The 24,587-nt window shown below is 44.8% G+C and overlaps 1 pseudogene; it reads right to left on the reverse strand.

Moving 5' to 3' along the window:
- Positions 1 to 156: 156 nt before the first annotated feature.
- LOC136467814 (homeobox-leucine zipper protein HOX15-like) lies at positions 157 to 13,279 on the reverse strand (annotated as a pseudogene).
- Between the last annotated feature and the right edge of the window lie 11,308 nt (positions 13,280 to 24,587).

The raw sequence follows: 24,587 nt of genomic DNA on the forward strand, positions 1-24,587 counted from the left end.
CGCAAGACGACAGCCGAACGCGCAGGGCTTGGTGCGGGGGCATGCGGGTGCCGCGCGTTCGCGTCCTCCGCAGCCCAAGAACCGCATCATCGGCAACCACAAAAAATTCCCAAGAACCGCATGAAGTGAAAACAAGGAAGAAAAAAACAAGGTGGGCGTATTTACAGCTAGATCCTCCTCCATCCATCCATTCGCGTCGTCGGAGGCGAAGCAGAGGACTGGCCTCACTAGCTGGTCGGCGGCTACGGTTGCGCGTGGGCGGCCAGCGGGCGTTTGAGCAGGGACGAGAACAGAGCCGCGAACGACGACGGCCTCTGCTGCTCCGGCGGGGCCGACACCGCCGCAATGCCAGTCGTAGCAGGAGAGGGCGACGACGCGGGCGCCGCCGGTGCGGCGATAGGAGCGGTGGAGTTGGAGGCGACGCGCTCGCAGGACGGGCACATGGAGAGGGTGGTGGCCGGGAGGTGCATGTAGAAGGGGTGCACCGTCTTGAGCGCGCGGAGCTCGGCCAGCTCCTTCTGCAACCGCCGGTTCTCCTCCGTCAGCGTCTCGCAGCAGCGCTTCAGGTACTCGCAGTCCACCTCCGTCTGCTTCAGCTTCGTCCTGCACGCAGCACGGCCGGCAGAGGCACCGGGTTTTATTATATATTTTAGTCGATCGATGATTGTTGGGGTAATTAATCAAAGAACAAAGATCTCGGATGCAACCATGCGCGCACGCACCTGGCTCTGCGGTTCTGGAATCACACCTCCACCTGGCGCGGCCGGAGGTTGAGCTGCTTCGCCAGCGCAAGCTTTTGCTTCTACGCACCACGGACGGAACGCACCAACGAACGTCAGGATCGAGCGAGATCGGCCGAGGAAACAAGACTTGATGATTTCTGCGTGATGGGTTGCTTACCGGGTTAAGCGTGGCGTGCTCCTTGAAGCTCTCCTCCAGGAACGCAGACTGCTCCTTGGATAGGCGCAGCTTCTTGCGCGCCGACCTACCGTCGTCAAGGCGCGGGGCAGCGGCAGCGCCTGGCCGCGGGGCACAATGCTCGCAGGGCTGCGGTGCCCGCCCGCGAGCGCGTCGCGCGAGGCTTGGTGCGGGGGCGTGCGGGTGCCGCGCGGCTCGGCGCAAGGCACGCAAGACGGCAGCCGAACGCGCGGGGCTTGGTGCGGGGGCATGCGGGTGCCGCACGTTCACGTCCTCGGTGGCCGCGCCATGGCCGGACGGTCGACCCCGTGCCGTGCGCAACCGAGCCTCGGCCAGACAGGGGCAAAATCATAATTAGGCATAAAAATAAGGGGCAAAATCGTATGGGCATTCATGTCTTTTGTACAAAGTTTAACACCGTTAGGGTTGGATGACGGAGCAGGGGCAAACCGTTGCTTCGTGAATGGCACAGTAGGGGTAAATTCACAAAGTCAAAAAAATAGGGGCAAAATCATAATTTCGATACAAAACAAGGGTACAAACGCAAGAGCCCCTTAATTTCAAGACTCATAGAGAGTTGGTTATCGTGTCGAGAGAGTTTCATTTCTTCTCTCTCTTCTTAAATACACTGTCATGTCATAAAAATGTCCATATGGCAAACTATTTAATGCAAATGAAACTCACATGAAACTTTTACTGAGACTGGCCTTACCAAAAATCAAAAGATAAAAACAAAGATCGTGTAGGTCAACGCAAGTGACTCGAAAGAAAGATTTGACTCGTCGGACTAGGGCCCCGGACAGGTGGACCCTTGGGATCGCGAAAGCATTTGGCTCCGTGCATCGCCGTCGACAATCGACCAACGATGGGTGATGCGTAGTGTGATAGTGTCTCAGTTGTTGCCTCGTGACGTGCAACCCGCCAACAAGCAGCAAACAACATGACTATAAATCGAGAACAATTTTGTTTGCCAGACTATTTAAATTGTTGGCTTATATACCGTACTATTATGCTAGTAAATGTTAAACAAGAAATGGATCCAGGTGAATAGAATCTTCTTTGTTCTTTCTTCATTTTTTTCTTTCGGTGTGTGCATGGATTTCTGAATGTGGAAGTTTCTTTGTGGATTGATTGAGGTCCGATGTTTGCAATTATTTGGTTCCCTGGTGTGAAATTGTCCATTAGTATTAGAGGATGACATGGAAATTTCACTCATGATAAGATGCTGACAGGAAACCCAATCATAGTTCGAGATTAGAATTTTTCTCTTCAAAACGCAGTGACAAGCTCATTGGCTTTGCGTTTCAGCTATGGAGATATGAGTATGCCTACTTTTCATGCTTCTGTGAGCAAAGCATTTGTTTCATACGCAATCTGTCAAAATTTAGTTCATGAATTTATTATGTCTCCAGTGGATCATGATCAAGGGTCATTGGATCAACCCACAGGACTATTTAGTTGCTTCTACCTGGTTATGAACAATGGCAGCAAATCTCATTAATGCTGAATTTTGTTGGGGACCATCATTGTCTACACTACACTAAATTTTGTTCTTCTCTCCAGCAGAAGATGATAAAAACCAGAATCTAGAAAAGGGAAAGCAGGAGGAACATGCAGTGGAAATGGTGGACTCCTCCACCTCCCCTACATAAAAAAAAGAGAGCTGGTACAAAGAGCCCAGCAATGGTTGAGACTAAGACAAAGAGAAAGAAGACTCATCCAGTAGCCAGAGCAAGAATTGTTAGGAACAGCCTGAAGATGGTGAATCTAGCAACATCCCTAGAGAAGAACAGGTTGCAGAAGAAGGAACTCAAGCTCTTCTTCATTTGTTGGAGAAGCATCAGGATCACCATGATTCTGAAGATGAAGCCTGAAGGAAGAAATGATGATGTTCATAACAGATTTTGTTTTATCTGATCTCCCTTATAGCGTTATCCGTAGGATGGTAGATCCCAGTCAATCTCGGTTTCTTTTATCAGTAGTCTATATTAGGCAAGAGACCTGTACGACATTTGAAATAGGGCAGACATGTCAGTCAGTGGTCACTAAGTTGAACCATATGAAGTTTAAAAGATTACCGGTTATCTTATTGTTTAATTATGAGTGTGAAAGCTCCTAATGGCTAGAGGGGGGTGAATATCCTATTAAAATATCTACAACAACACTTAATAAACCGGTTAGACAATTATGAGGCGAAGCAAGTGTTACGCTAGCCTACAAAAAATGCAAGCCACCTACCACAATTCTAGTTTCTAACCACACAATGGCTATGTCACTACACTAAGTTAGTGTGCTCTCAAAGGCTAACTAAAGAGCCACACTAACCAAACTAACAAGCTCTCACAACTAGCTACACTAAAGAGCTTGATAACTAGTTTGCGATAATGTAAAGAGAGAGAAAGATGGTTATACCCCCGAGTCGAGGAATAAACCAATCAATCATAAGAATCAATATCAATGAAGACCAATCACCTCGAAATCAAATGTTGACATAATGATTTTTTATCGAGGTTCACTTGCTTGCCGGTAAGCTACTCCTCGTTGTGGCGATTCACTTACTTGGAGGTTCACGTGTTAATTGACGTCACAGGCTAAAACCTCAATAGGGTGCCACACAACCAACACAAGATGAGGATCACAAGCCATGAGCAATTCACTAGAGTACCTTTTGGCTCTCTACCGAGAAAATGTCAAGAATCCCTCACAATCACCATGATTGGAGCCAGAGACAATCACCAACCTCCGCTCGACGATCCTCGCTGCTCCAAGCCAACTAGGTGGCGGCAAGCACCAAGAGTAACAAGCGAATCCCACAGCGAAACACAAACACCAGGTGCCTCTAGATGCAAACACTTAAGCAATGCACTTAGATTCACTCCCAATATCACAAAGATGTTGAATCTATGATGGAGATGAGTGGGAGGGCTTTGGCTAAGCTCACAAGGTTGCTATGTCAATGCAAATGGCCAAGAGAGTGAGCTTGAGCTGGTCGTGGGGCTTAAATAGAAGCCCCCATGAAATAGAGTCGTTGTACCCCTTCACTGGGCACTGCTCAGGGTGACTAGACGCTCTGATCAGATCGACCGGACATAGGACCCCAGCGTTCGGTTGCCCGATGCTTACCATGTGTCATCGGCTTCAAACGTTGATCGCTCGATCTTAATGGTCATCAGTACATTTAAGTAGTGACCGAACGCGCTGCTCAAAGTGACCGGACGTAGGACCCCAGCATCCGATCATTTCCAGTAAGCTTCCAGAGGTGGAAATTCACAATTGGACGCGTTCAGTCACCCCTAACCGGACTCACCCAGTGTTCGGTCAGTCACCCTCTTCTCTGTGCGCTGCCACGTCAGCAGGACCAGACGCACCACGTTATTGTCCGGTCACAAAGTGACCTAGCATCTGGTCGAAGACCGACGCCAGCGTCTTCACTGCTTCCACTGACCTGACACACCGGTCCAGTTGAAGCCAGCATCCGGTGCACTCTATGAAATCCTATCTTTTCTGTATAGGGCGCCGGTGGCACCGTCGGACTGTCCCCACTCTACGGGTGGACACTCCACTGGTGAAGTTTCTTACCCTTGCTCAAATGTGCCAACCACCAAGTGTATCACCTTGTGCACATGTGTTAGCATATTTTCATAAACATTTTCAAGGATGTTAGCACTCCACTAGATCCTAAATGCATATGCAATGAGTTAGTGCATCTAGTGGCACTTTGATAACCGTATTTCAATACGAGTTTCACCCATCTTAATAGTACGGTTATCGAACCTAAATGTGATCACACTCGCTAAGTGTCTTGATCACCGAAACAAAAAGGCTCCTACCACTTATACCTTTACCTTGAGCCTTTTGTTTTTCTTTCTTCTTTTCCAAGTCCAAGCACTTAATCATCACCATAGAATTATCATCATCATGTCATGATCTTCATTTGCTTCACCACTTGGAGTAGTGCTACCTGAAAGCATCTAGACCCCTAGTTGGGTTTTAGTGATTAATGACAATACGTGATTACTATGACTAACGTGTGTTTTGCAGAGGCAAATTAAGTTAGGTCATGGTAATGTTAATTGATTGGGCAATCATGGTTGGCATGCCCCTACGATGGAAATTGTTTCGGTTTTCAAAGGATGGATGACAAGGTTAAGAATGGACTAGTTCTAAGTGTCGTTTGATGTTGAAGAGACACTTAGTGTAGTTTAGGACTTTGTTTGTCCTTTGGCCATACTATTAAGGGCGTATGGACTAGTAGCTTGACCTAGATGAGTCTAGTGGGTTAGGTGTGGTGCACACTTGTCAAATCTAGCACTAGGACGCTCCTAAGTGGCCCTAAGATCAATTGAAGAAAACTTCATTCACACATGATTTTGAGTTAGAATTGAATGGAGGGTCAAATGTTGACTGGACGCTGGTAGTAGAGTCCGGTCAGTTTATTTGATCAAGTGGTCATCTAGGTGCGACCGGAAGCTGAGTGTAAAGTGACTGGACGCTAGGTGCCAGAGTCCAGTCAACTCCAGTAAGGTTCTAGAGAGGGAGAATCCTAATCGGACACGTCCGGTCAGTGCTGACTAGACGCTGGTCAGGTTTCGATTACTGACCGGACGTTGAACAGTGAAGTGATAGGACTCTAGGCTCCAGCGTCCGGTCAACATCAGTAAGGTCTAGATAGCAGTTTTCATGACCGGGCGCTGGTTAGAGTTCAATCACAACTTAATGGTTTTGTGGCAGGGAGAACTGACCGGAGCGTCCGGTCACCTTGACTGGAGCGTCTGGTCAACCCACAGGGTGCTGACTCAAGCACATAATGATTTGTTTTGAATAAGGGGGTATAAATACTTCCTCTATTCATTCAAGGGAGTACTCTTGCCTATTTCAACGACTGAGAAACACCCTTGAGAGTGCTTAGGAGAGCAAGAGCCTAGTAAGGTGATTGAGATTTGAGAATCCAAGATTAAGGCCTCATTAGTGAAAAGAGAGTAGCAAGTGTGCATCCACCCTTCTCATTAGACTTATTGTGGTCAAGTGAGAGTTCTTGCTTGTTACTCTTGGTGATCGCCATCACCTAGAGGGCTTGGTGGTGATTGGGAGTTTGATGATCATCCGGCGGAGCTTGTGGATGACCCAACTCAAGTTGTGAGCGGTTGTGGGTGATTCACCACGATGGAGTGTCGAAGAATTAACCCATAGAGAGCACTTGATCCTTGCATGGATCAAGGGGAAGCTACACCTTTGCGCGGGTGCTCCAACGAGGACTAGTGGGGAGTGATGACTCTCCGATACCTCGGTAAAACATCGTCGCGTTCCTTCTCCTCTCTTTACTTTGAGCATTTACTTTTGAGCAATTCAATTCTTGTCTTTACATTCTTAGAATTGCCATGCTAGAGTAGGATTGGAACTTAGGGTGCTAAACTTTTGTGCGGTCGATCATTAGAATCACTTTCTAGGCACAAGGGGTGAAGTAGGCTAAGTGTAGGGTTTAATTATTGCAAAGAATTTTAGAATTAGCCCAATTCACTCCCCCTCTTGGGTATCTTGATCCTTTCAATTGGTATTAGAGCCTCGTGCTCACGTATTTAGGCTTAACCGCCTAGACAAAGATGTCTCACAGGGATGGACATCCTCCTATCTTTGAGGGAGATGATTTTCCTTATTGGAAAATCCTCATGGAAGCGTATTTAGAAGCTCTAGATGTTGGAATTCTTAGAGTCGCCTCTCAAGGTTTCCCAAAACCTAGGGATCCCACGCACCTTCAAGGCAATGAAGTGAATTACCAAAAATAGAATGCAAAGGCTAGAAACACCAGCTTTAGAGGCCTTTGCAAAGATGTGTTTAACCGGGTGAGGAACCACAAAGACACCCATACACTATGGTCGGATATTTGTGTGCTCCATGAGGGAACTAAGAGCGAGCGTGAGGAACGCTATCATATTGTTATAAAAAAGCTTAATTCATTTGAGATGCTTCCGAAAGAAAGTGCTAATGAAATATACTCACGCTTAAATGTTCTTGTAGAGGAAGTCAATGGACTTGGACTTACACAAATGCAACCATCCGATATTCTAAGAAAAATCTTGAGTGTCCTCCCCATTGACAAATATGGGCATATTGTGACCGTGCTTCATCAAGGTGATCTTTCCACCACTACACCAACTCAAATCTTAGGAAAGATCAATGCTCATGAGATGTACATGCACATCACACCACAAGATGACTCATCCTCTACCAAGAAGAAAGACAAGGACTTGGCATTTAAGGCTAGCTAAGAGAAGGGCAAAACAAGAATTGAGTATGAGAGCTCAAGTGATGATAAAATTGATGATGCAAGTCTTGCTCTCATGGTGAGAAGAACCGCTAAGATGCTAAAGAAGCTCAACAAGAATAGCGTCAAGTTTGATGGCAAGAAAAGGAAGTTCTTCACTAGCACTAGAAGGAAGTCAATCTCCAAGATGGATTGCTATAATTGTGAAGAACTTGGTCATCTAGCACATCAATGCCCCCAAGCCTAAGAAAGACAAATACAAGAAGAAGAACAAGGGCAAGAAAGATGACTCAAGTGATGAAGATGAAGATGAGAAGAAGAAAAACAAGCCATACAAGAAGGAAGGCAAGAAGAAGGACTTCCATAAGAAGAAGAGAAATGGCAAGGCATACATCATCGGTGATTGGCTCACGAACATTGATTGATCAAGTTATTCATCTGATGATGATAGTGACAACAAGAAGGTGGCCGCTATTGTAATTGACTCTTCATCATCTTCACCGACACCACCACCATCATCCTCTACACATCTATGCCTTATGGCCAAGGATGAATGAAAAGGTATCAAATGATGATGAAAGTAGTGGTGATGAACATGCTTGCAATGATGATAGTGATAGTGATGATGATGAATTTGAATCACCTTCATATGATGATCTTGTTAAATTGCTAAATCAATACACTAAGATCATTAGAAAGTCAAGAGCTAAGAATGAAAAGCTAGAACTTAAGAATGACTCTCTTTTAGCTAAATGTGATATAGCGGAAAAGGCTAGTGTTGAGCTTAGAGAAGCAAATGATGCTATGTCATCCAAACTCAAGGAGCTCAAATCTTCTAAGAAATAGCTTAAAGAAAAATATGATAAACTTGAAGGGATACATAATGAGCTCATCACTAGCTATAACATGCTAAAAAGAAGATTATACATACCTCAAGGTTAATCATGACAATCTTGTTATCTCTCATGAGTTTTTATCCAATGAGTCACATGATGCTACTAACCATATTGTTAAGATTGTGATGATTTGATTATTGAGAGCATTGAGCAAGGTTCTAGTAGCAAAGGCAAGCAAGTGGTTAAGTCTGATGACTATGATGAGTATGTCAAGATCAAGAATGAGAATGAGAAGCTAAAGAAAGATCTTGAGAAGCTATCAACCACCCACACCATTGTGTTAGAGAACCTTGACCATGATAGTGATCTAGCTCTTGAGAATGAAAAGCTCAAAGAAGAGAACAAGAGACTCAAGAAGGAGAAAAATCATGATGAGCTCAAAGAAGAGAACAAGAAGCTCAAGTTAGAAAAAGAACACCTCAAAACCAGGTTGAGCAAATTCACAAGAGGTCAACATCTTCAAAGTGAGCTACTCATGAACACCATCATAAAGATGGATAGAAGTGGAATTGAATATTTGGCAAATCAAGAGAAGAAGACTCAAGCTCAACAACAACAAAAGTTAAAGCCAAAGCCAAAGAGGTGTTTTGAGTGTGGACAAAAAGGCCATTTTGCCCATGAGTGTCAAACTCCACCACCACAACCCTTGCCCAAGCATGCTAGACCTTTTGCTTTCAATGCTCATTATATGCTTAGAAAGAATTCTAGTGATAAAATGAAAGTCATATTCTTAGGATCTCCCAATAAGAATAGACCTAAGAAAATTTGGGTTGCAAAGTCACTTGTAGAGAAAGTCAAGGGCCCTCAACAAGTTTGGATCCCTAAACAAGCTTGATCTTTTGTGTGTAGGTGAACTACAAGACCGGTGGAAGTCATTATGTTATAGACAGTGGTTGCACACAACATATGACCAGTGATCCTCGTATGTTCACCTCACTAGATGAAAAAGTAGATGAATAAGAAAGAATCATATTTAGAGATAATTCTAAGGGCAAGGTTAAAGGATTGGGCAAAGTGGCAATATCAAATGATCATTTTATCTCAAATGTGCTCTATGTTGCTTCATTGAGTTTCAACTTGCTATCCGTTGGACAATTGTGTGATCTTGGCTTCCAATGCTTGTTCACCGAGAAGGAAGTTGTTGTATCTAAGAAGGATGATGATAAAGTGATATTCAAAGGATTTAGATACAACAACCTATACTTAGTGGATTTCACCTCCGAAGATGCTAACTTGAAAACATACCTATTCACCAAAACAACACTTGAGTGGCTATGACATAGAAGACTTGCTCATGTTGGGATGGGCTCACTCAAGAAGCTAATGAAGAATGATTTGGTGAGAGGGTTGAAGGATGTGAAGTTTGAGAAGGACAAGCTTTGTAGTGCATGTCAAGCCGGCAAGCAAGTTGCAAATACTCATCCAACAAAAGCTTTCATGTCAACCACAAGAGTGCTAGAACTCCTTCACATGGACTTATTTGGACCAACAACATACAAGAGTTTGGGAGGAAATCTTTATTGTCTTGTGATTGTTGATGACTATTTAAGATACACATGGGTATTCTTCCTTCATGACAAATCTAAAGTTGCATCTTGCTTCAAGAAGTTTGCCAAGAGAGCACAAAATAAATTTAAAGTGAAGCTTAAGAAAATTAGAAGTGACAATGGGAAGGAACTTGATAACACAAACATTGAAGCCTATTGTGATGAAGTTGGGATCAAGCATGAGGTCTCCGTAACGTACACATTTCAACAAAATGGTGTAGTTAAGAGAAAGAACCAGACACTCATTACACTTGCAAGAACAATGCTTGATGAGTACAACACACCCAAAGCTCTATGGGCGAAAGCTATCAACATCGCATGCTATGCATCCAACTGCCTATTCATTCAAAAGTTTATTGGCAAGACACCTTATGAGTTGCTCAATGGGAAGAAGCGGGACGTCTCATTCTTTCGGGTGTTTGGTTGCAAATTCTATATCTACAGGAAGCGGCAACACCTAGGGAAGTTTCAAAGATGTTATGATATTGGTTTTCTTGTTGGTTACTCATCAAAGTCCAAAGCATATCGAGTATTTAATCATGCTACCGGCTTGGTTGAAGAAACATATGATGTGGAATTTGATGAATCTAATGGCTCCCAAGGAGCACATGAAAATCTTGATGATGTAAGTGATGAACCATTGAGGGAGGCCATGAAGAACATTCCGGTTGGAGACATCAAGCCCAAAGATGATGAAGATGATGTACAAGTGATTGATCCACCTTCTTCATCAAATGTGCCACAAGATGGTTGTAAGGAAAATGGACCATTGGCCCATTTACTTTGGATTTTGGTATTTGATGATCAACACAACCAAATTAGACTAATGAATTTGCAAGTGATTGTTTTGTAGTTCAATAGGATGCAAGACGTGACTTAGACGAAGGCAACGTGATGATCCGATGATCAACACCATAAGCAAGACCTTAGAAGCACAAGAGAAGACCCAAGATATCAAGCAAAGTTCAAGCATGAAGATAGGAACTAAGTTGTACGCAAGATCATGAATAAACGAGCTCACAGTAGTGACCGAACGCTGGAGAAAAGTGACTGGACGCTCCGATCAAGAGGCTCGGCAACAAGCGTGACCGATCGCTGGCGGTAGATCAACCGGACGCCGGACAGCAGAGTCCAGTCGATTACAAAGAGGTTCTAGAGTGGGGAAAATGTGATCGGACACGTCTGGTGGCATATGACCGGACGCTGGCAGCGTCCGATAGTTGTTCATGGCTCCAACAGTCGAGACGACCGGACGCGTCTGGTCAGGACGTGATCAGCGTCCGGTCAATAGCAGAAAAGTGGGATTTCATCCCCAATGACTACTTTCTCAGTGGGGCTTATAAATATACCCCAACTGGCCATTTGAGAAGCGTGGAGCTGAGAAAACATATCTAGGGTGTTGATACACCATTTTAGTGATCTCCACTTGTATAGTGCTTAGTGTTTCATTAGGTGATTAGCGTAGGAGCTTTGCGAAGTGCTTAGGTTCATTAGACCACCGCTTATGCGCTTGCTCTAGGTTTAGGCCTAGTGTTTAGTGAGGTTTGCATACCTCTTACCACTCGGTGATTGCATGCACCATTGTTGTACATTAGAGGGGCTTGTAGTCTTGCGAGATCACACCAACCGCGTTTGTGGTGTGGCCGTCACCGTGTACCAGAGGGAACAAGGCCTGTGGCATTTTGGCCAGAAGCTTGATAGTGAAGACGGCGGGGAGCATCCAGGAGAGGCTTGCCGGAAGGCACGTCGGAGACCCACTTGTGTGTAGGGAAGGCCTGAGGCTATCCACGGAGTTACCCGACCAGGAGCTTGGCCCTTGCGAGGGGCTCCAACGAGGACTAGGGGGAAGCTTGCACGCTTCTCGATACCTCGATAAAAATACCAGAGTCATCGACAGGAGTTTGCATATCTCTACCTTGCTCTTTAGCTTCCGCATTTACATTAATTGTATTACTTCTTTTGCGGTAGAGATAGCAACACATTAGCAAAACCGTAGTTGCACATTTAGATAGTTTACTGTAACACCCCTAGTGTTATGAGCTTGTTTAGCACCGCGATTTAGGCCTAAGAAAAATTTCTAAACCGATTTTCTTGGATTTTAAGAATTTAAAAACCAATTTTTCGTGTCAACGGTAAAAATTAGAAATTATATTTTAAATCGCTATTTGTGGTGAATTGTTTTGCGCAAAATAAGTATATAACACCTAATGTTTTGTTCTATGGCTGGGTATGGAGTAGGAACTATCACATGAAATGTTTAGGGATGATGGTCCATAGGATTTAAATCTTTTGGAGTGCCGATGATGTATCGTTGTTCACATTTGCGTTGCACCACGTCATCGAGTCCCATTGTCGTGTCGCTGCTCCCTCTTCCACGCTTGCGTCGCGTCCGATATTTTTATGTGAGCGTCAACGTTCGACTGCCCATTTCATCGCGTCATCTCTGCTGCAATGAAGGCCACAGTCTTGTCCGTGCCAAACGACATGTCGTGTCGGCCACGCTGGGGCACGTGGCCGAGTCAGTCCTGCCTCCGTTGTCCCGCCGCTCTACAATGTTGCTGAAGCACGTCGCGCTGTCCCTGCATCGATGGAGTTGGCCGAATCGCGCTATTTTTCTCCTCTCTATTCTATTTCTGCTGCCGAACCCCTGCCACGCTGTGTCTTCTCACCTTCTTGTGCATGCATAGGCATGCCACTGCCGGCCGCGTGGTGCCGTGCTGCCCCGCCCCACCCTTGTCCCTCTTTCGTCACCCAAGTAGCAGAGTACTGTCTCATCTCGTGCAGCTAGCACTGCAATCTGCCACGGGCGCGCTGCAATGCAAGCATCGTATCAGAAGCAGAGAGAGCTCCATAGCTGGCAGCAGTGACCACCATTGCTCCTCCCACTGATGACTAGGATATTTTTCGCCCACACCCTGTGGCCCGGCCGTGTGCAGTGCAAAAAGGCACCACACCGGTGGCCCTCATCACCAGTCTTGCAGCTGTAGCCTCACTGTGTGGCCCTCAACCTGACCACCTTTATGAACGCAGTGCACTACAGTGGCTTGTGTGTGTGTTCGGTAGGTGCATGAGTGATGCCATTGTATCCTCTCTCAGGCAATAATAGGAACAAATCAGAGGCAATTCTTATCCAATCATTCAGTTGCTCTCTCCTTCTCCGTCCGTCAGCACATCCTTTTTAGGTGACTCCACTCAACGTTGTCCACTGCTGTTTCTGCTCGGATCCAAGCTGGCTGTAGCGAGGTCCCTCGTCACCTACGCTAGCTCGGTGATCCCATGGGCTGCTTCTCCTCCGCACCGCCGTAGCGCCATTACCGTGGCCCGCACGACACCGAGCTACTCTGCCTCGCCTCACTCCTCCTCATAACCACACCATGCTCAGCCCTGCGCTGGGCCTGCTGCGCAGCCACGCTGCTCCTCCCGGTCCGCTCTGGACCGCTGCCATCCGTCACGCACTTGTGGTCCCACAGCGCCGTCCCTTCCATCCCCGCTGCTCGGCCACCGTGCGCGAGCGCGCGAAGCCCCTCGGCTGCTGCCTCTCGCACGCTGCGTCTTCCCGGCAAGCCGCGACCACCGCGCCCTAGAGTGCCGCCGCTCTCCTCTGTCTCATCGAGCCTCACGCGGCTCCTCCTCGCCTGCTCCATGGTGCCATCCATCTCAGGCATCTCCTCCGCCGTGTGCCGTGTGCCGCTGCCGTGTGGCCGCCATGCCATGCTCCACCACGTCCGGGTCTCCATCGCCAACACCTTGCCTCCCTCTGCTGGCCTCGAGCGGGTCGGCGCTCGCCGTCATTCGGTCGTCGTGCGAGTGCGTGCGGGTCCCCTTCGGCCGTGCTGGACAGTAGTCCATGGCGCTGCCCCTCCCGAGTTCGGCGCTACACCCCTCCACGCCACCTCGGAGCCAGCAGGACCACCAAGCCGCCACGACATCTGCTGCCCCGTCGGGACCCACACCGTCTAGGAGCCATCCACGTCGCCCCCACCTCTGCACGAGCTCCACGCTACGCCTAGAACGCCGTCCCGCGCTGAGCCCCTGCGCGCCCATGCCGAATGCGGTCGCGTCCTCGCTGCCCGTGCTAAGCTCGGCCAGGTCCGCCGCTGCTCCACGGCTGGTTTTCCGCCGTCGCCGTGCAGCCCGGTCGGGATTGGCCGCCGGCCAGTGCTCCTCTGTTCCATCCTCTGCTTTTGGGGAAAGAAAGAGAAGGCTGGGCCACCTGCGTTGCCGCCTGGGCCTTTGGCGCTGCTGGCGTGAGCCGGCTGGGCCGCCTGGGTCGGCTTGTCTTGGCCGCGCTTGGGCCGCTGGCCGTGCGCCCCACCTGGGCCGTCTGCTTTGGTGGCTGGGCTGCCGGTCACGCGCCCTGCCTACGAGCCGAGTTGGCCACCCAGGTCTTGTCTTGAACGTTGTTTTGGTTTTATTAATTCAGTGACATTCAGAAATTGAAAATAAAGTGTAGAAAAATCGTAAAAATGCCAAATCAGTTTTGTTAGGCTCCTAAAATCATGATCTACCTACTAGTGTAACTTGTTCACATAGTGGGATAATAATCTTAGGAGCTATATAATTAATTTGGGATATTTAAAATTGTAGAAAGATAACTTGTAGGAATTTTTCTGATAAATTGGTAATAGTGTTAAATCTGAAATGTTTACATTAGGCTCCTAGCAATATTAGGTACTCACTATAATTTTATAGTTCTAGAATGATTAGTTTGCTAGATAGATAATAATGCCCTATTTCGAATAATGGTTAAATGGATATGTAGCGTAAGTACGGCCGTCGTTAGAACTAGCCCGTTAACTCGAGCTGCGTAAGTCGTATTTTACGAGTCACGATTGTAGTCGATTAATTATGTCTTTGCATTTGCATCACATTGCATATCATATAGGTACGATGATGGATCAACGGATCAATTGAAGGATGATTGGGAATCCAAAGATGGTGTACTGGTATTCTCTCTAGGAGATGATGCAATGGGCTTGTTATCCAGCTGATGGTGGATGATCTGAAGATGCAGATACTAACTTTAAATATATCTCACCCAGGCAAGCCCGGTGCATAACCCCTACTTTTCTGTAGTTTAAATTATATTTGTGCATTAAGTTTTAAGGAGTTGAATGAAACCCACTTGCATATATATCTTTATCCTATGAGTCTTACTAGTAGGACAGGATCGTGTAGAATGCTATGCTACAGGACTCCGGTAGAAGTCGAGTGATCGCCTGTCACTCACGAGATATAGGAAATATGTTACTATATGATTATCACTTGGAATATATAAAATGGTGGAAAGGAAAATGGTGACCGGACAGGGATATGGTTTGGGTATTGGTGGGTGTAAGAAGTTGTGTCGCCGCGGAGGCGGGTCATAGCTTGGTTACACCGTTTTTCCCTGTCTGGTCAGTTAAGGACCGATCGTTGCATATGACTCTAGGCAGGTCACAGACTTATTATCCCAAGCACATACTTGTGTATGGGCGCTTGGAAGACTTGTTGCTCTCTTGTCGTGGATCCGGCTCTTTCCGGACCGACTGTCAGGGTTTGTTTCTGGTGGAGGAGGTCCTTGCACCACGCTGAGTCCGGGACTCAGGGGCGGGGGCTTGGAGTCCCAGTTTGGACGGGGACCTGGACACCCGGGACAGGAGAGTGATGGGTTGGTCCTGCTTGTGCCCGGGGTACATGCAGGGCGTGTGTTTTCGGGGTACCCAGCTGGGGGCATTGATTCGCGAATCACCGGGCTATCCGGTACGGCTTGTCTACGGTTTAGCATCGTAGTAAGAATTGAAAGATGAAAGATGGAAGATGGACAAAGGAAATCTGATTGCTTACCACTTGCTTGAAAGTAGCACAGGTGCTTACATAGAATGGTTAGTTAATGAACCAATGCGGCTATTATTAAAAATCAAATATAAGGACGCACGCTTAGTAATGCTTTCTGCAAATGCAACCCACAAACCAGATAGCCTTACATATCCTTGGAGTCTTTTCTTTTCTCCTATCGGGTAAGTCTTGCTGAGTACAACTGAGTACTCAGGGTTTTATTCCCCCTGTTGTAGGTGACAGGTGGATGCTAGAGCTGACCTTTGTGTGTGGATTCCTCCTGGTGGGCTCAGCGAGGATTTCCTTTACGCTGCAATCGTAGTTGTTATTTATAACTCTCACCAAATACTTTTATAAATGGAAGTTTAATAATCTGTTGTCGTAGTTTATATATCAATACTTCATCATGTCATTAATAGAGGTTTATTTCCGCTGTAACTCTGATCACATATTTATATTCCGCTATTCAAGTAAATTGTTTATAACTCTGATAATATGATTTCATTCCGCTGTCATATTAATAAATATTATACTCTGATGTTGTATTAAAAGTGATGTAAGAAATGGTTACGAATGATGTAAGCTTTATTCTCTCATTTGTGATCCTTGTGACAGAACCGCCCAATTTATACAAGATCAAGTACGGCTGTCCCCGCTTAACACGTTGACACGCGCATACTCTCACTTATATAAACCCGGTAGTCCGCCGAGTGTCACGCAGGACCTCGGTAAATCAACTTCACAACCAAGATCGCGTGATTAAGCAAATACACATCACATACACAGAGTCGCAGCGGAAATAATATTACAAATAGGTTCATAAATAATAATACAAGTTTGGATTTCAAAACCGATTAGTGAAAACAACATTGCTTTTGAAGGATTTCATTAATATGAGTTCCAAATACATTGCTAGCATAAGTGACATCCTCAGGCAAAAGCATATAGATGAGAAGTGAATATAGAGTCACCGAGCCCACCGGTGGTTAGCCACCATCCTCAGCAGGTCAAAACCTTACCTGCAACATGGTGGGATAAACCCTGAGTACTCGAATGTACTCAGCTAGACTTACCCGTCATAACCAGAAATAAAATTGACTCCAAGGAGTATGCAATGCTTTATAAGTGGAGGTAGCTTGACAACAATTTGCATAAAAAGCGATTAACTCAATTATACAATTATAATTCTGTCATCCAGTTAATTATAACTATCCATCTCTAGATTAGCAACTATCCTGTGCCAAACATGTGGTATATCTTTTTAGAGCATACAATAGTAACCATAGCAGGTATTGAAATTCCAAATTCATTCGAACCATCATATTCCATAACACAGTTACTACGATGTTGGAGCTAGCCAAGTTTCTCACTATCCAGGAGAGACGGCGATTCGAATCGATTTCAACCAGCTGGGAATTTATTCCTAACACAAACCCAGGCAGACCAGATCAACGGTCACCTTAGGTCACCTTTGGTACAACTCAGGTACACATTTCGTAGGTCCGTACCGCGCCGCACAGTCTGGGACACCAGATGCCAGGACGTTCAGGCCTAGCCTGCCCTTGGGCTCAGTCTGATCGCCCCCCGCAAGGAGCGCACAACAAAACGGGTCCTGGCCTGAGTTGAGCTACTCGGCTTCGCGGTCGGAACGAGTTATCCGGCCAGCTAAGTAATAGGCATGCGTTCAATCTTGTCAGAAGTTCCAACAATGGTACGGTCCTTGATCGGCACAGACGGAATCACATGAGTCATCCTACGCATAGACTCCGCCCGGCCTCGATTTTCTTTTACCCCATGGTTCTGTTCCACGATAGCAAATATAGCCAACCGTGCTCTGGTATCCACCTATATCTCGCAGGTGACAGGATATCACCCGACTTCTACCGGTCTAAGCATGGCTAAGCATATATTCGATCCTGGACCTATACCGGTTAAAGGTGTAATATCTGGACAAGGAATTTATATGCATCAAGTGGTTCCATTCAACTCTTATAACCTAATGCATCAATCATAAATACGTAAGTAAACATTTGTAAATTACTGGGAGACTTATAATGCTCCGGGGCTTGCCTGGGATCCGACACAAGTCAGTTCAGTTAGCTGGCACCGACTTGGTGACATCTCAGATCCTAGCACTCGCTTAGTCCTTCCATCTTCGGGATAGATCCACCAAACACCATCTTCGGGTTTGACTCCACATCACATCCTTCACGTGGTTCATCTAGCGTACCTAAATGAGATGCAAGATGCATGTGTATGAATACATGGAAGTGCAATAGACAATGCATCGCATGCAGTAAGTAAGGCAAGCACAAGGTTATGTTAACATGCACAAGCACTTCGCATTGCTTACTTTAAATATCACACAATTTATCATGCCACGATAGCAAAGAAGACGACAACACCAAGCATGACACAAGTTTCCCAAGATTTCAGGTACTCTAACTCAACCATCATCAAAGGTATGAGCCACACTTAGCAATATACAAGCAAACAACTATAATTGGAATCTGTCAATTTCTGGACATGCAAACAGCAGCTATAAGATTTAGCTATAACTGGAGTTACACAAATCCAAATGACTTGCAAGAAGACATTCTGGAAAGCTTATGAAATTATCTACATTTCATCTATAACCATCATAGCATGATTCCCAAGTTAAGTAGATCAAAATTATACCTTTACAGAAACTGGTCTAAACAAGACAGAGAGTAATCAATTCTGTAACCCAACTTTAAACAGGCATAACTCACAAACTACTTGGCCAAATACCACCAAATTTTAACAGAATCTAGATACATGAATTATCTACAAATTTGTTATTATCACCAAAAGCTCATTCAAATTCTAACTAGATCAAACACTAGCATCTTTCAGATCTGCTCAGAATAAAATCAAAACTTGCTAGAAGACTTAAAAGTCATGTAACTCCTACACTATCAGACCTGGGATCATGAAAATTTAACACAAGCAAGATAAGATAATCATCTACGACTTTTGTATTTACCAAAACTACAGTAAACATCATTTACACCATGAAACTAGTTGCACAAGTAACACTTGCACCAGCAGCCTAAACAGCAGAGGCACAGCTATGGACAGAAAACTTATAGGAACTTTAGAGAAGCATAAATGGAGTTCTAGACCTCTGACAAACATGATTCTTAACTTTATGGAAAGCTTATAAAGTTACCTACAACTTTCTTATTATCATCTTAAGATGATTTCATAGTTAACAAGGTCAATTAAACCAAGGAAGACATCTCTATCCAAAACATGAACAGAAACTTATATGCTACTTTAAACAGCTATAAGTTGAGTTCCACATGTCCAATAAATATGGTTCTGGAATTTTTGGAAAGCTTAACAAATTTGTGAACAACTTTGCTATAAACATCTAGAACTAATTCTGCCACTAACAAGGTCACACATGGCACACAAAGCAACCCTGTCTGGGTTTGGGCAGAAACTGCCATAGTACTTTAAACAACTATAGCTAAACACACACTTAACCAAAAATTGTGCTCTTTAGCTTTTTGAAAAGCTTATGAAAATTACTACAACTCATTTATTATCAACAAGGCATGATTCATAACTTAACTAAGCCAAACAATGCATACATGCAGAACTGTCCAGAATAGAAGCAAAGCAGCATATGTCATTTGTTATTTTTCATATCTCTAAATTGATCAAGCCTAAAATCCTGAAATTTTTACCACACATCAAACATCACATGAGTAGCATGCCACAAAAATTTCACTTCATTTGGAGCCCTACAACTGCAGTTATGAAAAAGACAAATACAACTAGAATTGAAAACCTAGATGCATAAATCCATTTTTACAGCTAAAATTTTAAACTAAAACATGAAAGATTATAGATCTACTGCATAGAAAACTTCACAAGGATTCCAAAAAGTCCTCATTTGCTAATTTACGAATTTCCTATGATTTACTATGAAGTTTCAAAGTTTTACCCGTTTTACAACAAATAAGTCCTCGGAAGCACTATTCACTTGAGTCAATGACATTGCAGCTAGGCCCCTGACTTACGTCGAATTCTAGTAAACAGTCCCTGACGGGATTAGGAAGCAAAGGAGGCACTGTGGCTCGTCGAATCTGGCCGGAGGAGGCTCGTCGGCGACGATGGGGCGGCGGCGGAGCACCAGGGGGTCCATGCGCACCCGCCGGTGGTCACTGATGGCCGGTAGGCGGCCTGAGGTGGCCCGGCCACGGCAACCGCTAGCACCAACAGGCTCGCATGGCGGCAGCCCGGCAGAGAGGAGCTACGGCCGAGCCAAGGTGAAGGAGGAGGGCGCGAAAGGGCTGTGGAGCAGGGAGCGGCTAAGGTGGATGCGAATGGGAGCTGCAAGGATGTTCGACGGAGGAGGAATGACAGCGGCAATGGAGTTCGGCTTGCTGTCCATGGCTATGGCGAGCATAAGGCAACGAGGCGAGCGCTGGGAGAGCGGTTGAGGCAAGGGGAAGCGAGTGCGGAGTGGAGCTCAGGCGCTCGGCTTTCAAGCACATGGAGGCAAGGTGGCGAACGGGCGCAAGCGCGGGAGGCCACGCGGCAACGAAGCACTGCAGGCGGTCGGCCATGAACATTACTGTTCATCAAATTCAAAATTTCAATTCCACCGCGAAAATACAAGCTGAAATCCCATTTTCCTCCCATCATATCTCCTAAACCGATCGATTATTTGCTCCACCGATTATACCGTTGTGTAGGGCTACAAGAGTACTCTAACTTTCCTTAAAGGAGTTTTCCCAAATTCGAAATGGTTTGCAAACTAAAATTCGCCAAATATGGGTACATTGAAACTGAAAACGGGAAGTTCGTCATCTACACTTAGCCAAATTTCAGGGTTCCAAAAACAGCGGTTCATTGAATCTTGTGAGCTCTGTTTGACTAGGTTATGGACCAAACTAGTTCTTGAGCATCAAACAAATTTGGTTCTATTTGACTTAAACTTCAACTTTTATTTAAGGTGTAACTCCATGCAAGCACTATAAGCAATTGGTCAACGTCGGTCAAAGTAGCATCGCGGTAAAGCTTAAATCCAAGTTTTAGACCGATGGAGGTATTTTCTTGTCCTCCGCTCAACACGAACCCTTCATGACTTTTGTTGTAGATTTCAATTTGAGTCGTTTGGGCAAGGTAGCAAGGTTTGGTTGACGATCTATAATTCCATTCACTTAATAAAGCAATCCAAGAAAGATTATAACTTATCATTTCATGTAACTTTTTGATTCCAAACTTCACGAAACTTTTCCAATCATCCATGTGGGTGGAAATTGATGTGGGGCACATGAAAGAAGTAGATCCAACATTACTCAAGCATACTTTTTGGAAAGGGCAACATGTAAGCAATGGTGCATGGTCCAATGTTTAAGTGGTCGCTCATTTTGTAGATTTGATCTTGAAACTTTCATCACCACTTAACATGTCATGTTTGAGTTTAAACCCATTGCTTAACTGGTGACAAACACCTGGGGTGTTACAGCCCTCCCCCTTATAGGAATCTCGCCCCGAGATTCGATGCGAAAGACCTTTAAGGGAAGAGAAGCATGTCCTTCATTTTCCAATATCAGTGATAGCCTTAGGCTACATAAGTTTGGAGTATCAGAGAGGCTAATTGGGTCAAGACACTTTTTGATACTTGCTCTTCGCAGTAAGTTTGGTCTGAAGAATTTTCTTCATTGGTGTCCATAAAGCATTGTTACATTGGGAGGAATCCAAGATAGCACGGTCCTGCGTACTTCATGGTGCAGTGGCGCAGTAAGTTGATTTGACTAACACTATAACAAAACTAGCTTTGTTGAACTACATTGGACATTGAAGCTTCCTTTCTAATCCAACGAGAATGACATAAGTTGCTCACTAGATGATCGACGTCATTACAGGGATAGTCCAGTAGAGCCACTTGTCTACCATCTCTTGTAGTCTATTAATGTTCCTATCAGTGACCTGTTCTTCAAAGGTTATCCTTTGGATGACTCCAGAAGGAAGTCCTATGGTATCTAGTTCGACGTACAGATCTTTTAACAAGAGAAGGAGAGATAATCAAGGAGGAGCTCACGTGAAAATAACACATCGATGCAGTCCTGCAATGGATCATGACTAGAAACTTCGATACCAGCGCGTGCCGAGCAGCACAACCTTGTGGCTGCAGTCCACAGGATGTCCTCGATTTCGTCGCGGCACCGTAGATTGCTAATCGTGGCACCATTACTGAACATACAACCCACACGCATTCTCATGTAGCACAAATTTGGTTGCATAAGAGCAAGCACAACGAGAAGGAGGGATAGCAACAAAGGTAGTCACAAGGTTAGGAGTCAACAAGGAAGCGATCTGAAGATCAAAACACAGCGCAAGAGAACATAGCCTAATTGCTAAAGACCATTGAGCAGGGGACTCTTGCTTAATTTTCATATACGCCTTGTGTCCATCAAGTGATTACCAGGTCAAGATTAACATGAGATTTGGTCTTGTCGAGTAGCAACATGAGGTCAAGACTGATAAATATTCAGAGACTTGAAAGAGTTGGGGACAAACAAATGAGATTCAAGGGACAGAGCCATTGCACTGACTAGGGATTTAGTTGATAAAGCAATGACAGGATCTACGAGGAAAAGGTTCCTAAGCCAGAGTAGATAGCGATTAGTGTTGCACCAGATCATCTGTAGAAGAAGGAGCAATGAAGTCCGACAAGGATTTCGGAGTAAGGTCCTTCCACACAAGAGTGGGACAACCACAAAACATGCGAGCAAAGAAGGGGGCCAAGCTTGGGCCTAAGGTCAAGCAAAGGCATGGATAAAGATCTTCGTAACGCAACGTTCAATGGCTAGCAACCACATGTACATGCTCAGGCTCCTAAGAGAGAACTTAATTGAAGATGACAACCATGCGATTACCAAACTTGGACGTTGTTCCAGGATAGCGCTCTTCAACACTCATATGCTTTCTGAGGACAAAAGGATGACCACTACGGCACGACCTAAATAATGAGCATCCGCACCTACATCCTGGTCTTCAGCAAGCATTTCGAAATACTCAATCTAATTAGCTTAAGCGACTATTACTAAGCACAAAGCTCACACCTAACAACTAGTCACCTACAACAATACCGCTATACATATCATGCAAAACATGGTGGTAAAGTATTGTTATCTTTTATTTCCTTTTTACTGAGTAGGTGGATATCTCTACAAAACAAGTTTTACTTACATTTAGCAATTTAGTTTTGAAAGGGGTGAACCTTTTGCTAACTATTAACTTTGTCATCTATTTCCTTTGGAAGCAAACATACAAGGCAAAGCTAATCACCCACTATCTTCAAGCACAGCTATTCAAGCGGCATGGAACAAGGCACTTTGTCTATCTTCACACAAAGAAAAATAGTAGCATCACATTGATCACAAGTTACTTAGTATTAGAACAAGATGAGGGAAGCATATTTATGCACAAGCACAATCATGATGCATGCTTGTCCTATTCGTCCTCACAAAATTGCCAGCCTAAGGTGGCAATCACGTTCTATGTCGGTGGCATAACACGTACTCTCTCGATATATAGCTAGTCGTCAGCTATATTCAAGCTACGCATTCGTGGTTAGCATACCTGCAGGCAAATTCATTGCAGCCCAGTCCCACAAGAGATAAATAAGCACACAATGAAAGCAATAAACTAAGATACTTTCCATATATACATACCCAGATATATATACTTCGGTATCCATAGCTACCCGGTAGATATACCCACAATTAAGTACCTTCATATATACATGTGTGTAACATGTAAATATTCCAGTAACCATATCTAACTCTCCCCTAGACCAATAGTTGGACGGTCATGCTCTCACAACTCACACTTACCTGTGCGTAGAGGCAATTGATCCATACATTACCATTCAAGTGAACAGCATCCATACAATAGCACGCCGTATGGATGACGAAAGTAAAAATTACAAGAAGTAAACCCCCAAAGTTAGTACTTAGATAGCCACCTAATAGTCCTTAACTGGGCATAAAGGAGGATGTCGCTAGCATAGTTTTGCAAATAAGTTTTAACAAATTTGCCTGTAGCTAAAGTTTTAGTTAAAATAGACTTTTTAAAACCAAAACTTGCTTTTTAAAACTATGTACCTGACAGTATTATGCTTAATCTCGCTCTGATACCAGCTGTGACAGAACCGCCCAATTTATACAAGATCAAGTACGGCTGTCCCCGCTTAACACGTTGACACGCGCATACTCTCACTTATATAAACCCGGTAGTCCGCCGAGTGTCACGCAGGACCTCGGTAAATCAACTTCACAACCAAGATCGCGTGATTAAGCAAATACACATCACATACACAGAGTCGCAGCGGAAATAATATTACAAATAGGTTCATAAATAATAATACAAGTTTGGATTTCAAAACCGATTAGTGAAAACAACATTGCTTTCGAAGGATTTCATTAATATGAGTTCCAAATACATTGCTAGCATAAGTGACATCCTCAGGCAAAAGCATGTAGATGAGAAGTGAATATAGAGTCACCGAGCCCACCGGTGGTTAGCCACCATCCTCAGCAGGTCAAAACCTTACCTGCAACATGGTGGGATAAACCCTGATTACTCGAATGTACTCAGCTAGACTTACCCGTCATAACCAGAAATAAAATTGACTCCAAGGAGTATGCAATGCTTTATAAGTGGAGGTAGCTTGACAACAATTTGCATAAAAAGCGATTAACTCAATTATACAATTATAATTCTGTCATCCAGTTAATTATAACTATCCATCTCTAGATTAGCAACTATCCTGTGCCAAACATGTGGTATATCTTTTTAGAGCATACAATAGTAACCATAGCAGGTATTGAAATTCCAAATTCATTCGAACCATCATATTCCATAACACAGTTACTACGATGTTGGAGCTAGCCAAGTTTCTCACTATCCGGGAGAGACGGCGATTCGAATCGATTTCAACCAGCTGGGAATTTATTCCTAACACAAACCCAGGCAGACCAGATCAACGGTCACCTTAGGTCACCTTTGGTACAACTCAGGTACACATTTCGTAGGTCCGTACCGCGCCGCACAGTCTGGGACACCAGATGCCAGGACGTTCAGGCCTAGCCTGCCCTTGGG

This window comes from Miscanthus floridulus, chromosome 1, assembly GCF_019320115.1.
Source record: "Miscanthus floridulus cultivar M001 chromosome 1, ASM1932011v1, whole genome shotgun sequence".
NCBI classification, from domain to species: Eukaryota; Viridiplantae; Streptophyta; class Magnoliopsida; order Poales; family Poaceae; genus Miscanthus; species Miscanthus floridulus.